General features: G+C 44.3%; 4 non-coding genes across 4 annotated transcripts; 2 read left to right on the top strand and 2 right to left on the bottom strand.

Moving 5' to 3' along the window:
- Nucleotides 1-1,333: 1,333 nt before the first annotated feature.
- Nucleotides 1,334-1,405, bottom strand: trnae-cuc (transfer RNA glutamic acid (anticodon CUC)). The gene has a single exon. It is a non-coding gene; the product is annotated as a tRNA-Glu (tRNA).
- A 135-nt stretch (nucleotides 1,406-1,540) lies between these two features.
- trnaq-cug (transfer RNA glutamine (anticodon CUG)) lies at nucleotides 1,541-1,612 on the top strand. The gene has a single exon. It is a non-coding gene; the product is annotated as a tRNA-Gln (tRNA).
- A 3,043-nt stretch (nucleotides 1,613-4,655) lies between these two features.
- trnae-cuc (transfer RNA glutamic acid (anticodon CUC)) lies at nucleotides 4,656-4,727 on the bottom strand. Its single transcript has one exon. It is a non-coding gene; the product is annotated as a tRNA-Glu (tRNA).
- A 135-nt stretch (nucleotides 4,728-4,862) lies between these two features.
- trnaq-cug (transfer RNA glutamine (anticodon CUG)) lies at nucleotides 4,863-4,934 on the top strand. The gene has a single exon. It is a non-coding gene; the product is annotated as a tRNA-Gln (tRNA).
- Nucleotides 4,935-13,747: the final 8,813 nt, after the last annotated feature.

The following is a 13,747-nucleotide window of genomic DNA, read 5'->3' as shown; positions in this document are numbered from 1 at the left end:
AGAGGCTGGGGATCCCCGAGACTCATTTGGACATCCATCGCTCCGCATGTTGTTTCGTCCTGAGGGACCGGGGTCTGAGGTCTTGGAGGGTAACCGCAGTCAGAGGGTTCCGGAGTGTATACAAAATCTGGGGAATAGAACCAGGGGTGATCCCGGGTTTGAAGAGGCCTGTAGAGCCTGTCGACGTCCGCAGCTTTCGGGTAAGACATTCTCTTTAATTTTAAACCATGAATGAATTGTTGCGCCTTTTATCCTATCTCTTCACTACGTCACGACACACCGCCCTCTTAGAAGAGAGTAGACCCTGAGCCGTCAGACCCCCCTCCAACCCCCCACAGGTCGTCTGTTTTATCATCGTCGTCGTCATTCAAGGGGGATATATAATCCATAATCCAGCATATTCTCCTTCTAACAGAATCCAGTTGTGAACATTTGGTCAAGATGTCAAAACCATCATTTATACAGTTTATGACCTCTTTCAAGAACGGCCAGTCCACGGCGTCAAACATAATTTCAGTAACCTGTTTTTCTGGATCCTCCACAACCCCTTCAATAGGGTTTGTAATCAGGGTACTGCTAAACAAAACCTTACGATCAGTAGTTAGAGATAGACTCTTCACCACTGTACCGTAGTTCTGCAAGCTTTCCCATTCACACCTTTCAAAACTCTGAGTCGGAGACTCCATTTCGCCTTCTCTTGGACCCTCTTGCAAGCCTTCTAGAGTCTTATCCACAAGCCCCAGGTCTCTCCATGCCATCACCTTCAACCAGTCCTCAAAAGAGTATTCAATCACCGTCTCAAAAGGTTCCAACGTATCCTCCTTCTCTCCCAAAGCAAAAAGCTCCACTCCAACATAGCTGGGATCCCTTTTAAAGCGGTAACCCCGTCGACCCCCCCAGAACAACACCCAGGAGCGTTCAATCTTCAAATTGGTGAGTACAGGAACCCTTGCCCGGGATTGTTTCTTGCGGGGTTTCATGTTGATGTCGCTGGACATGTTGAAGAAGCGGGATGTTTCAGATGCTGAGAATTAAAGAGGTATTGCCTAAAAGCAGCGCGGGGTCTTAAATAGAGAGGAGAGTTTCGGGGCGTTGGCTTCAGGGGGGGGGGGGGGGTCTTTATGGGTGGCCTTGTTGTTCAGGGTTTTAGGGGTGTACACTTTCTGACGGATATGACGTAGGAATAATTAAGGAAATAACTCTAAAATCACGCCCCCCAATTATGACGTAGGAATATTAATAAGCTTAGGGCATACGTCATAACAAAATAGGCCGCGCCCAAAAAACCCTACTATCTACTCACAGGTCCTAGGGGAAGAGCAACAGATCCACCTTCCCTGACCGGGAATCGAACCCGGGCCGCGGCGGTGAGAGCGCCGAATCCTGACCACTAGACCACCAGGGACGGCTCCGGAAGTGACCCGCCACACGCAGCACTCTGGGCGCAACTTGGCTCACTCTGGACTTGGCCGTGCGACAGAGCGAGACGTGTGCGTAGAGCAGAAACCTTCGTCACGGGCAAGAGGTGGGCAGCCGGCTTGGTTCCATGGTGTAATGGTTAGCACTCTGGACTCTGAATCCAGCGATCTGAGTTCAAGTCTCGGTGGGACCTGGGGCCCTTGGCAGGGGCAGCGGCGGTGAAGCGGTGGTCTCCCTGCGTGAGGGCCTGTGTCTGCGAATAAGGCCTGTTTATGTTCCCTCTTGGGAGGCTTGGAGACGAATTGGCAAAAACTCCGGGTCGGCCTGGTGCGTTCATCTTCCTGGTGGTGACCGCGTGGCTTAACGGAGAAGAAGGTGCCTGTGTTGACAGATTACAGATAGATTATTTCCCTTCTTGGAAATCATCGTTAAAGCGAAAAGGAACTTTGTAAACCAGCTAGCTTGGAAGCAACCACGTCAGGGCATTCTTTCAGTGAGACCTCGGTTTTTTACAAGCACGAGTGAAGCTTTAAAAGAAAATGACATAGAATGTTTGCGGCCGTTCATCCAATCAAAAGTTGCAAGCCCGAGTCCGATTGCGGTCTGTCTTCCCTGGGGGCGGGGGGGATTGTGTTTTGTGAGATTCGGGGGAGAGGTGAGGTGGCTTTCTTTGGTGTATGCCAGAGGTCCGGTGAGAGGTTGTCTTTTACAACTGTCCCTCAGTCAATACCAAAAACAGTCCCTGCCAATCTGGGAAAGCCATTCAGTCCACAAACAGAGTTTTGACAAACATCCTGCGGGCTTTTTCTCCACCGTTTGATCCTTTTATCGTTGACAGGAATTTCTACAGGGTACGTCCCGAACAGGTGCCTCAATGGCTGTTTGCTAGCTCGATAAATCTAACTTGCTCGGTCTGCATACTATCTTTAATCTAAAACATCATACAGTCTCTTCGGTCTGACTTCGGATCGGAAGATTGAGGGTTGGAGTGCCTTTGCGGTGATGGCCTGCGTGAGGGCCAGCGATCCCGCTGCCTCTCGCATGCTGTAGCGTAAGGTACACTTATACATTTCAATTAAAGAAGTGAATTTAAAGTATCACCTTATCACGAATCCTGGAATCTTGTAGAACTCAATTTCTGTAATAATTGGACGCAGACACCAATTCCAAAGATATAAATTGTCAAATGTATTCAAAACAAAGACTAAATGTAGCACTACACTAATTATACAAAAGGGAAAAACTAATTACAATTCAACTCTAGATCAACAAATCGAAGACAAATCACTTCCGTGACCAAATCAAAGACCATGGGATCACATATGATAACACAAATCGTTAAACAAAAAAGGTTATAAACACATTGACTACAATACCGGTTAGTAAGACGAAGGTGAGTCTCTCGTTAGTATTATTAGTCAGACATTAAATAACTACGCAGGTTAGTATTTATGTCAGGTAACTTCTCGTTATATATATATCAGTCTCATTCACGTTTAGGTGCCGAGAAAGATCCTATCATTACTTGTTACCACAATTTCCCTTAACTGGTTATTATTCAATGATTAAGGATAGGCAGGGCCACCAATAATCTAATGTCAATTAACTTGTGTCAATTTCAGACTAAACAGTTAAACAGGAATGAGACGATATTTCTCGGCGTTGACAGATTTTATTTCTAAAATGATCAACAAAACAGTTTAATGCAACACACATTTATATTTAAGAAAACTAAATGATATTACACATTCTAGAGTTATGAATCACAGATTAACATTTCTAATTGATTTCTCAAATGTCATGAATCATGAACTCCAAACTGTTAAACTTATCTGAACTTCGTCGCAGAGAGGCCTCTCTGGCTTCGGGCTCAGATAACAGCACACGGCACGAGGTCCGTGTGGTTTGGAACAAAGGCAGTCCGGTTCGGCTTTGTCCAAGAACTTCCACTCAGTCGATACACCTGGAAGTTGGGGTTTCGCGAAAGTAGAGTCGTTTCCAAACAGATTTTCCACTGGTTTGAAGGCTCCAAGGTTGTGCACAAAATCTTCTTGGCAAGCAGGGTCTCTCACCGTACTTATTTGAAGACAAAGTCTTTGAGGAAAGCAGGGCCGTGTTTGTTCCAAGGGTCAAGTTTCTTAAGACTCAAATAGCTATTTAAATGACTGACACTTTCGTATACAGTCGACTTAGTCAATTGTCCAGCTGTAAAACTCCACTGATCAGGTGGGCACAGGCGGGCAGCGCAGTCTGTAAAGTTCTTTATTTAATAAAGTCCTTTAAAAGAATTCTTCGTACGGCTCAATCTCCTTCTCCCAGTTTAACTCTTCTGTTGCCGGCAAAGACTTAGTTGGTTTCTGGTTCCGGTTCTGGCAACAGAGCTACAGGTTGAGCTGTGGCAGTGAGTTACTGGTTCAGGTGAGAGAGAGTGAGAAAGACTGTCCGCTGTTCCTTATAGTCTGTCAGATCAAGAGGTGATTGGTTCTTGAGTTTTTGAGATTGGATTTCGGTTTCAGCCCCCAGTGTCCTATTGGAGGGGGGCTTGATTTATGACTGATGTCAATCCATGCCATCTTTTGGAAATGCCGGTTGGCCTGGGTTCGTAGCTCTATGTCGGGATTTCGGCTCTCGTCCACTTCAAAGAGTTTTTATCACCTACAGGCCCCTTTCTCCAGACATCTCATAGCAGAATTCCAAACTATTTGGCCTCTTCTTGGTGCCATCCTCCCCAAAACTGTCACTTTGATGCAAACCACTTCCAAGCTGATGAGCTAAGGGAATCTGATAACTTTCGGGGGGAGAGGTTTTCTTTAGATCAGTGCTTCAGCTCAGAGCCCAAATGCTCTTATCCAAATACACCCAACATAACGCTACAATGCTAAGCGAGCGCTCTACCACGTGAGCTAATCCTCAGGGCTCTCGGTGAGGCCGACCCCCACTTCTTCAGTCTTTAAGTGGCACGTCGCGAGTAAGTCCTTTCCTGCGCTTCAGGCAAGCTTGCAGCCAACTGCGGACGACTTTCCTTCCTCGGTGGCAGCCATCGTGCCACAATAGAAAAGGAATGTCATGAGCAAAACTTTCAAAGTGACCGAAAAGATCACGGCCCGTCGTGTATTGTGATGTACATGAGCTCCAGAAACGTTCATGGACATATGTATATAAGTAAGGATTTAATCACAGATAGAGAGAGAGAAAATGCACCACACAGGTCCTAGGGGAAGAGCAACAGATCCACCTTCCCTGACCGGGAATCGAACCCGGGCCGCGGCGGTGAGAGCGCCGAATCCTGACCACTAGACCACCAGGGACGGCTGCCGAAGTGACCCCCCACACGCAGCACTCTGGGCGCAACTTGGCTCACTCTGGACTTGGCCGTGCGACAGAGCGAGACGTGTGCGTAGAGCAGAAACCTTCGTCACGGGCAAGAGTCGGGCAGCGGGCTTGGTTCCATGGTGTAATGGTTAGCACTCTGGACTCTGAATCCAGCGATCCGAGTTCAAGTCTCGATGGGACCTGGGGCCCTTGGCAGGGGCAGCGGCGGTGAAGCGGTGGTCTCCCTGCGTGAGGGCCTGTGTCTGTGAATAAGGCCTGTTTATGTTCCCTCTTGGGAGGCTTGGAGACGAATTGGCGAAAACTCCGGGTCGGCCTGGTGCGTTCATCTTCCTGGTGGTGACCGCGTGGCTTAACGGAGAAGAAGGTGCCTGTGTTGACAGATTACAGATAGATTATTTCCCTTCTTGGAAATCATCGTTAAAGCGAAAAGGAACTTTGTAAACCAGCTAGCTTGGAAGCAACCACGTCAGGGCATTCTTTCAGTGAGACCTCGGTTTTTTACAAGCACGAGTGAAGCTTTAAAAGAAAATTACATAGAATGTTTGCGGCCGTTCATCCAATCAAAAGGTGCAAGCCCGAGTCCGATTGCGGTCTGTCTTCCCTGGGGGCGGGGGGGATTGTGTTTTGTGAGATCCGGGGGAGAGGTGAGGTGGCTTTCTTTGGTGTATGCCAGAGGTCCGGTGAGAGGTTGTCTTTTACAACTGTCCCTCAGTCAATACCAAAAACAGTCCCTGCCAATCTGGGAAAGCCATTCAGTCCACAAACAGAGTTTTGACAAACATCCTGCGGGCTTTTTCTCCACCGTTTGATCCTTTTATCGTTGACAGGAATTTCTACAGGGTACGTCCCGAACAGGTGCCTCAATGGCTGTTTGCTAGCTCGATAAATCTAACTTGCTCGGTCTGCATACTATCTTTAATCTAAAACATCATACAGTCTCTTCGGTCTGACTTCGGATCGGAAGATTGAGGGTTGGAGTGCCTTTGCGGTCGTTCCTGGGGTTACGACGTCGAAGCGGCATCTCGGTCGTTTTTGGGGAACTTCGGAAGGGCCAGCCGGCGTGCTAATGCTGCAGCCGTCGCCGGCGCGTTGTGTCTGATAACCTTACGGCAAACAGGCAATGCCTTGCGCCTGTGTCTGCGGCAAGAAAAGTGAGCGACTCTCCCCCGAAACCGGGGCACGAGCACCTGAGGCCTTGGAGAATGCGGGCATCGATCCCGCCGCCTCTCGCATGCTGTAGCGTAAGGTACACTTATACATTTCAATTAAAGAAGTGAATTTATAGTATCACCTTATCACGAATCCTGGAATCTTGTAGAACTCAATTTCTGTAATAATTGGACGCAGACACCAATTCCAAAGATATAAATTGTCAAATGTATTCAAAACAAAGACTAAATGTAGCACTACACTAATTATACAAAAGGGAAAAACTAATTACAATTAAACTCTAGATCATCAAATCGAAGACAAATCACTTCCGTGACCAAATCGAAGACAAATCACTTCCGTGACCAAATCAAAGACCGTGGGATCACATATGATAACACAAATCGTTAAACAAAAAAGGTTATAAACACATTGACTACAATACCGGTTAGTAAGACGAAGGTGAGTCTCTCGTTAGTATTATTAGTCAGACATTAAATAACTACGCAGGTTAGTATTTATGTCAGGTAACTTCTCGTTATATATATATCAGTCTCATTCACGTTTAGGTGCCGAGAAAGATCCTATCATTACTTGTTACCACAATTTCCCTTAACTGATTATTATTCAATGGTTAAGGATAGGCAGGGCCACCAATAATCTAATGTCTATTAACTTGTGTCAATTTCAGACTAAACAGTTAAACAGGAATGAGAAGATATTTCTCGGCGTTGACAGATTTTATTTCTAAAATTATCAACAAAACAGTTTAATGCAACACACATTTATATTTCAGAAAACTAAATGATATTACACATTCTAGAGTTATGAATCACAGATTAACATTTCTAATTGATTTCTCAAATGTCATGAATCATGAACTCCAAACTGTTAAACTTATCTGAACTTCGTCGCAGAGAGGCCTCTCTGGCTTCGGGCTCAGATAACAGCACACGGCATGAGGTCCGTGTGGTTTGGAACAAAGGCAGTCCGGTTCGGCTTTGTCCAAGAACTTCCACTCAGTCGATACACCTGGAAGTTGGGGTTTCGCGAAAGTAGAGTCGTTTCCAAACAGATTTTCCACTGGTTTGAAGGCTCCAAGGTTGTGCACAAAATCTTCTTGGCAAGCAGGGTCTCTCACCGTACTTATTTGAAGACAAAGTCTTTGAGGAAAGCAGGGCCGTGTTTGTTCCAAGGGTCAAGTTTCTTAAGACTCAAATAGCTATTTAAATGACTGACACTTTCGTATACAGTCGACTTAGTCAATTGTCCAGCTGTAAAACTCCACTGATCAGGTGGGCACAGGTGGGCAGCGCAGTCTGTAAAGTTCTTTATTTAATAAAGTCCTTTAAAAGAATTCTTCGTACGGCTCAATCTCCTTCTCCCAGTTTAACTCTTCTGTTGCCGGCAAAGACTTAGTTGGTTTCTGGTTCCGGTTCTGGCAACAGAGCTACAGGTTGAGCTGTGGCAGCGAGTTACTGGTTCAGGTGAGAGAGAGCGAGAAAGACTGTCCGCTGTTCCTTATAGTCTGTCAGATCAAGAGGTGATTGGTTCTTGAGTTTTTGAGATTGGATTTCGGTTTCAGCCCCCAGTGTCCTATTGGAGGGGGGCTTGATTTATGACTGATGTCAATCCATGCCATCTTTTGGAAATGCCGGTTGGCCTGGGTTCGTAGCTCTATGTCGGGATTTCGGCTCTCGTCCACTTCAAAGAGTTTTTATCACCTACAGGCCCCTTTCTCCAGACATCTCATAGCAGAATTCCAAACTATTTGGCCTCTTCTTGGTGCCATCCTCCCCAAAACTGTCACTTTGATGCAAACCACTTCCAAGCTGATGAGCTTAGGGAATCTGATAACTTTCGGGGGGAGAGGTTTTCTTTAGATCAGTGCTTCAGCTCAGAGCCCAAATACTCTTATCCAAATACACCCAACATAACGCTACAATGCTAAGCGAGCGCTCTACCACGTGAGCTAATCCTCAGGGCTCTCGGTGAGGCCGACCCCCACTTCTTCAGTCTTTAAGTGGCACGTCGCGAGTAAGTCCTTTCCTGCGCTTCAGGCAAGCTTGCAGCCAACTGCGGACGACTTTCCTTCATCGGTGGCAGCCATCGTGCCGCAATAGAAAAGGATTGTCATGAGCAAAACTTTCAAAGTGACCGAAAAGATCACTGCCCGTCGTGTGATGTGATTTACATGAGTTACCAGAAACGTTCATGGACATATGTATATAAGTAAGGATTTAATCACAGATAGAGAGAGAGAAAATGCACCATACAGGAGTAGATAGTAGGGTTTTTTGGGCGCGGCCTATTTTGTTATGACGTATGCCCTAAGCTTATTAATATTCCTACGTCATAATTGGGGGGCGTGATTTTAGAGTTATTTCCTTAATTATTCCTACGTCATATCCGTCAGAAAGTGTACACCCCTAAAACCCTGAACAACAAGGCCACCCATAACCGGTTGTTCTTGTTGTTCTTGTTGGTCAACTGTAGAGTGTGAATGGGTCGGCTCTTCCTGTAGTGGTTGGGGGTCTTTTTTAAATATACATGTAAGGGGCCCAGGTCTTAACAATGCCATTTTGAATAGTGCGTTTATCATATTCACACTGTCTCTGTCTCTGTCTCTGTCTGTCTCTCTCTCTCTGTCTCTCTCGCCCAAGCATTTTATAAGATCAACAAGTTCTGTTGTCTGTAATGGTCCCAGGTCTTAACAATGCCATTTTGAATAGTGCGTTTATCATATTCACACTGGCTCTGTCTCTGTCTGTCTCTATATCTCTCTCTCTCGCCCAATCATTTTATAAGATCAACAAGTTCTGTTGTCTGTAATGGTCACAGGTCCTAACAATTCCTGTTTTGCATAGGGTACTTATGTTAACCCCAATGTATATGGCTCTGTCTCTCCCCTCAAATTTAATTAAAAATAAAATTTAAAAAAAGAGAGTGTGTGTGTGTGTGGGTGTTTGTCGGTATAGGTTAATTGTTTTTGTAAAAAAAAAAAAAAAAAAAAAAAAGCTGTGGTTATATTTTATCTCACACATAATGTGTTCATTCGTTTTACTTAAATACATTCTAGGGTCTTAAAGCTCATAAGAGTTAGACTTAAGATAAGGATATGTTTTTAAGGTATTTTAGCAGGCTCAATCCCTGATGATAAGGAATCATTTAAAAAATTAAAACAACTGATCACTCAATGCTAAATAGATCACAACACTCAAGGCTAAATCACTCACACCACGGGGGACAGGGGTGGGCTCAGACAAACGTAGGCATGGCGTGTGGTCTCAAAACATTCAGAATACTTTTAAACTATATAATTTATAAGCTTTGTAAAATAAACCCAAATATCTCTTTTGTGGGGATAAACGCTGTTCTGAGTAGTTTGTGACTTGTTTAATACCAAACAAAGCATCGCTATTAAAAAAAAAAAAAAATCACTGGAAAAGCGCTACTTATTTTAGATCTTTATAGTTATTTTCTTGGCTCAGGTTGTTTTTTAGCGCGTATAAAGGCCTGAAATATTCTTAGTGTTTATTGACTATAGGTCTTGATGCTTAAAAATGTTTTTTTGAGAGACCAAAAGGTTCTAATAAAAGTTTAGAGTAGAGAGGAGAGAGATCGTCGCCATCTTGGTTTCTATTTGAAATTGATGCAGGGTCATTTTATTGGTTGGTTTTGATATGTTAATTGGTAACAGGACGGCACAAAGGCCAGCCCAGAACAATGCCTTACAAGCAGATCCGGCATCCGGCCATCAGTATAAGTATGAAGGTCTGGTCTTCAGCTCGACAGACTCATACTGACCTTTCGATTTAAGCCTAAAGATCAACAATGTCCGGAAACAACATCAACGACTTCGATTTAAACGAGTTTTTAGGTAAGTCTTCAGATTATTTTCATTGACTCAGAGCGGGTTGTGGGCATGTATTGTAAATAAGGTTATAACATCTGTTTTAAGTTCTGTAAAATTATTTTTCAGCCAGTCAACAGGAGTTAATTCCCAACGCTGAGGAGATCATCTGGAACAACGACGGTAAGATTTTTGTGTTTGCGCTCAAGGGTTCTTATGTATGGGTGTGTGGTTGTGTTTTGAAGCGGCTCATTAGAGTTATGAAAACGTTTTAATATATATTAATGGCGGTCTCTTTAATTACACAGAAACTATCGAAAGGCCTGTGATTAATGTCTCCGAGGATCAACCAAGAGAAGTGGTTGTCCCTAGACAGGCTGTCTGCCGACCGGGTAAGAACTAAACCCCTGTTTGTTTGTATAACGTTTCTGTAAGATGTTTGAGGCCCGTCTTGTTAATTTAAAAAAATATCCTTTCTAACAGTATTAAGAAACGTGGTTCGAGACAACGAAAGGCCTTCCACAGCGAGGGCTTGTTTAGTTTTACCTTCGAGAACCGTAACCTTTCAAGAATCTGAAAGGCCGTCAGCCCCTGTATCTGATAGCGGTGAGTATATATCTGCCGCTTGTAAGAGGTTAAAGCTTTTTATAAAGCGGGGTGGTTAAAGGTTAAACATGTCTCTTACCTTCACAGAAGTGCAAAAAGCTAAACCAGCTGAAAAACATAAGAAACGATTATTCTTTGGAGGTAAGTAAGATCTTTCAAACTTTAATGTTTTTAAAAGGGTTTTGTTTGCCCGTTGAGGGCTAATATTTAAGCGAGGGGTGCCCATTTCCTGTAGGTCTTGGGGGTTCTGGGAAAGATCTTTAGAAGTCCGGACAGGTCTAGGCTTGTTTCTGGGGCATGTGTTTAGAAATGACCGATTGCCCGACCGTCTGGTTAGGAAGTAAAGCTGTCCGAAAGGTTTTAGTAAGTTGTTTGGCTTATCTCCCGCAATTATACTTCTGTTTTAAAGTGGCTGTAGGAAAAGGCTTGAAGGTGTTCATTGTATTTAATATTTAAACAGATCGTGAAAACGTTTGTGAAACAGGAAGTCCCGGGATCAGGAAGCGTTTACACTTGGAAGGTTCATTTAAAAATGAAATGTGGTGTGTGTGTGTATAAAAAGTGTTTTATTAACAATATTACATTTAAGAAACAGTTTATTTACAGAGGCTTCTCTGTTTTACATTTATTATCAAGTCCTAATAAATATATTGTCTGTAAATAATAAGGCGTTGTAGTGAATGTCTAAGCCTATTTTCAAAGGTCTAAAAAAGCTAAAGGTTTTGAAGGTCCTGGACATGTTGTTTTAAGTTTGATTTCTGTCGCCGTTTAAAGATGTAAATGTAATGTATATTTTTATTCTTCCCAAGACTCTTGGGATAGTCATTCTGTGGATGAGCTATTGAGGACAATTACCCCGTCTAAGTGGGATCAAACATCTTCCCCGGAGAGATCACCGAGAGGATCCCCCACGGTGGTCTTGGAGACCCCCCAACATCTACTCAGGCCACAGCCTTCTGGGGGTAATTCAACAATCCAGATTCAGCCCGCCGCATTGTCGGGCGGAACAAATACAGGCAACCAACAACCTCAGGGGTCGCCGTCAGTCAGGGTTGACACACCACCCAACGACGGACTGGTTTCAACATCGTCCCCCCAGCCCCGTTTCTTGGCTACAGAAACGCTGAACAGTACACCGCGATTGGCCAGGGTGTCACCGCAAAGGCCTTCTTGGTCTCCGTCCGTGAGTATACGCTCGCTCCCTGCCTCCTTCGACCGAGATTTACCGGAGCGACCATCCTTTGCAGCTGAGCCAGGACACCATCCCCCGGAGCTACTTCCTGAAGGTCGGCATGAGTTGCTACATACCTTGTTACTAAATCAAAGACTTGTGTTAGTGGGGCAAAACCTTGTGATAGAGAGCCAAAACACCCTTATTAATACCCTTACTAACGAATTGTACCGTATTTAATGTTTTAATAGATACAAAACGCCTTACTATTGTGGGTTGTTGGAAAAATAAAAAATAAAAAAAATGTCCGGACTTGGTAAAAGAACTCACAAACTAAAGGATTATGAACAAGTTAGGGCCCCAAAAAGACCTTCCCGAGAGAACACCCTCGGCCCTGTTGTGAACTCCTCTGATGTCCCAATGAACCAGGAACTATTACAAATGATAAATGATTTAAATAACCCCCAATCACCACCGATAGAATGTGAATTACCAGACTTACCGTGAACCCCGACCTGTTACAGATGGTCAATGATCTAAATAACCACCTCCCAACGGTAGCGCTTATAGAGGTTCAACCCCTAGTTCACCCCGATTTGTTTGAAATGGTGGAGGCTTTGGAGACGCTACCCCGACCAAATTCTGCCCCTATTATAAATGATTTGAGACAATTAGAACACAGTACGGCGGCAGAAGCAGCCGTCACTATAGAGGAGGGTCTTGACATTAACCGGGTGGATATCTTTGAAGGACTTTTACAGGCTTTAAATGAGCCTCCTCAAAAAGGGGGTTTTGTAGATGTCAGCGGTGGGGGTGTTCGGAATGTGGAGGGTTCTGAGACTGATAAGGCTGTGGATAACATGCTCTGTGAGAATGTAGGGGTTGAAGGCTTTGTTCAAAATGATGATGTGTCCAAAAGTACCAGTGATCCCGTGATTATAGATAGACCGGCCTATAACAATTTTGAAATGATTCAGCGTTTTAATTTTGCAGAACTTTTAAATTGTGACAATTATGCAGAAATATTTGTCAACATACACGAGGCCTTGCAAAACATGCTTGAACAGGTTGCTGAAAGGGTCAGACCTCGAGATGTTGTACAGTTAGAACTCAGAGGGGATGATTTGTTTAGCAACCTATCTGTAATGCTGAGTGGAGATAATTTAGATGTTGATGAATTTCTGGCTAAAATCGAAGCGTTATTGCAAAGTAACGCATCCATCTTAGCTGATGAAAGTCTGTCTCTGGTAATGAATGTGGTTCCTAACCCTGAGGGTGGGGCGCTTAGAAGACTGTCGAAATGCTTGAAGAACGACATAATTAGGAACAAGCTCAGGCAATTAGTGGTGAGTTCCAATGGGGACAATAAGCTCTGTTTTGCTTACAGTTTAATAAAACTACTCACCCCCGACATGCCTGAACCCCAAGCTATGCAAGAGGCTTTAATGCTTCATCAGAGGGCCGGCTTAAACTCTCAACAGATGGTTGCCTTTTCAGACATTGCCATGTTTGAGGAGTTGTTGTCTTTAAAAATTGTTGTGTGGTACCGTTGTGAGGTAAAGGAAGTATTTGTGAAATTTCAGACACATCCTGAAACCCATACACAGACACTGTTTCTCTTCCTAAGTGATAGTCATTACTTTGGAATAAAGAGTTTGACGGCTTTTTTGGGTTGTTCGTATGTTTGTCATTGGTGTTATAAGGCCTTCAATGATAAGCTTAAGCACCGCTGTGACGGTTACTGTAACGTCTGTTTCAATCCGCAATGTCGTAAGGGTTTGGCCCCTACCATCCGATGTAAAGATTGCTTAAGGATTTGTCTCTCCGCGTTCTGTTTTTCCGAACATAAGGTGCAGAGGGCCGCTGCTGAGGGGGTTAAAAAACGGAGTTATTGTGATCAAACTAAATATTGCCCGCAGTGTTGCCTCCAGTACCGTTTTCATGAGGTTAAACCACACAAATGTCTGGAACCGAGATGTAGGATCTGTAATGCGGATTTAACCCCGGGGTCTGAACACCAGTGCTTTATTCAGCCGGTTAAAAAGGAGCCGCCGCACAACCGGTATGTCTTTTTTGATTTTGAATGCCGGCAAGAAAACGGGGTCCATGTTGCTAATTATATACACTGTATTGACATGTTGGATTGTGAGTGGTCAGCTAGCGGTGAGAGTTGTGTCAGGGATTTCTTTACGCGGTATCGCGGTCCAAAATACCTC

The sequence above is a fragment of the Amia ocellicauda genome, chromosome 6 (genome assembly GCF_036373705.1).
Source record: "Amia ocellicauda isolate fAmiCal2 chromosome 6, fAmiCal2.hap1, whole genome shotgun sequence".
Taxonomy (NCBI): Eukaryota; Metazoa; Chordata; class Actinopteri; order Amiiformes; family Amiidae; genus Amia; species Amia ocellicauda.
This window is presented reverse-complemented; position numbering and strand designations above follow the sequence as displayed.